Genomic DNA, 2,667 nt, shown 5'->3' on the forward strand with positions numbered 1-2,667 from the left:
AAAAAAAAGGCAACAAAAACAAATGTACAAGCAACCTAAAAGGCCTCGGTCAGTACTCATTACTGCCCACACAGGTCAAAATGCCTTCAGTACTCATTACTGCCCGCACACAGGTAAAAGGCCTCGTCAGTATTTACTGCCGCCACACAGGTCAAAAGGCTCTTCAGTACTCATTACTGCCCACAGGTCAAAATGCTCTTCAGTACTCATTACTGCCACCCAGGTCAAAATGCCTTCTTCAGTACTCATTACTGCCCACACAGGTAAAATGCCTTCTTCAGTATCATTACTGCCCACAACAGGTCAAATGCCTCTTCAGTACTCATTACTGCCCACACAGGTCAAAGGTCTCTTCAAGTCTCATTCTGCCCCACACAGGTTCAAAAGGTTCTTTTTCAGTACTCATTACTGCCGACACAGGTCAAAGGTATCTTCAGTACTCTCATTACTGCACACACAGGTAAAATCTCTTAGTACTCAAATTATGCCCAACAGGTCAAAAGGTCTCTTCAGTACTCCATTCTGCCCCACACAGGTCAAAAGGTCTCTTCAGTACTCATTACTGCCCCACACACAGGTCGATTTTTTTCAGATGCACGTACATTTTAATTAGATTGTTTTTTGGAAGAACATACCAGCCGTAACTTGAGTAAATTTAAGATTACTACTCAGCGAAACGCCATATGTTGTGAGTAACAAACGTATTTTGACGTAACGCTTGCAGAGAGCTGGTGAATGAGAGAGCTTTGAATCTGAGCTTAATTCCTGGTTAGAGAGATCTCTAACAAACAGATACTGGGGCAGGTGAGTAGTCGACCCACTAGACCCACCAACWGAGTGACAATTACGAGGGAGACATGAGTTACCCTAAATACAACAAAGTCAAACGTGGGTCTTCTAAATAATGCTAATTTAACCATTCTCTGTTTAAAATGCTATTTGTACTGCTACAGTTGTAAATACTCAAATAAAAGCTTATTCCAAACTAAACTAGCAACCCCACGTTATGTTTTTTTATTTTTTATGTTGCAATGTTTCTACACTCGTCATCCCAGAACAGCCCTGTAATCTCAGCCCCTTTTTCAGGTGTCCCAAATCTTATTAATACAACGAAAAAAAGATATTTTTTAGTGAGCAAGATGTGTCAATTAATTCAGGCGACAACAGTGTAGACCCAATGACAATCATCGAATGTCATTACATTTGTAGGGGTGTTTTATAGTGGTGCGAGTCCACAGTGCTCTGTTTGGATGCTGGACTTTGGTTTTGGAAATGGATCAACATGTGCAGGTAGCCTACCTTTTTCAGTGATTTGTTTGACGATAAGATGCAAACAWCATGGCTGGCTGTCTTCATTCAAAAATGTAAAAGATAATTTAAAAAACAATAACGTTAAAGAGGGGTTTACTATTAGGTCCGTACCGATAATACAGACCCCCGAATTACATAATTCACACTCTGCCTARCAGGCCACTTGCTGTTTGATATCCTCAGGGAGGGTGTAGACAATGTAAGCCCCCTGTAATTCTCTGTTTGGGCTGCTAGGTTAGGGGTTAATTCCCAAGGAGTTCTGCAGTGTTTTCATGAAGTCAGGCTGTTTTCATTGACCCCCTGCAGATGGGACAGCAAAGCACTGTAATCTGCCCAGTGGGAGCGTGGCTCCTGATCACCTGGCTTTCAGAGACTTCAGAAACCAGTCTCTGTCCAACCCAACCATCAGTCCCAGAGGACCGTGTCGGGTCACTCCTGCTTGGCCTGGCGCTGCCCCCAGCAGGTCTGTGTCTGTGGCCTCTGGGTGTGGCCTGGATCCAAGGCCTGTGTTGATGTTGTTTACCTTGTTTTAGAGCCACCATCCAGACGTGCTTGGCTAGCCACCACGGTTCTTAACCATCATGTTACGGTCAACTCTGCTGTGAAAGGGAAGGTCAGGATTACGAGGGTCTATTTGCTCTAGAGGCCCCATCAAATGTTCCTCTCTGCCCCCCTCCTCCCTGAGGCCTGCTACCCATCTCCCTGCTCCCTCAGACAGCTCTGGACCGACGGGTTGTCCACCCCTTGACCTTGTTCTGACCTTGGCAATTGACCTCAAAAACGGACACACTGACAGTTGGTGGTCAGCCATTGTTMTGGTCATGAAGCTAACCGATGCAAAAAAATTTTTTACAATGTTACGATGTGACACAGAGAGAGAGAGCTAGGTTCTTTTCTAATCATTCTGTACCGAAGYAGAGCAGAGAGGTAATCCTCAGTTCACGTCACCCTTTGATCCTTGAACCCCGAGCATTGCTCTTTTAGAAGCACAAATCTCCCASCTCCCGTTCTATGAATCATTATAGATATTGTCTAATACACTGCCTGGTTTTCTTCTTCATTCTCAGCTCATTTTACTGCTAGCAGCACTGACATTTTTGTTACACTCCTATAATTAGTTAATTTCCTGGTTATGACTTAGACCAATTAAACCTTATTCGTTGGCTGTTTAGAGAAATGCACACATTCCAAGGCAGTATTAGATGTTTTGTCAAGGGATAAGATAAGGTCATCGGGTGCCACTCTGACCGGTAAACAAGGACCTTTTAGTGTGATATATAGCCCAAAACTGTCAATATGCAGTGAACTCCAAAGGGAAGCTCGCCCTCCCATTTCGTGGCTTTTGCAGCACTGAAT

The sequence above is a fragment of the Salvelinus sp. IW2-2015 genome, unplaced genomic scaffold, assembly GCF_002910315.2.
Source record: "Salvelinus sp. IW2-2015 unplaced genomic scaffold, ASM291031v2 Un_scaffold6820, whole genome shotgun sequence".
Lineage (NCBI taxonomy): Eukaryota > Metazoa > Chordata > Actinopteri > Salmoniformes > Salmonidae > Salvelinus > Salvelinus sp. IW2-2015.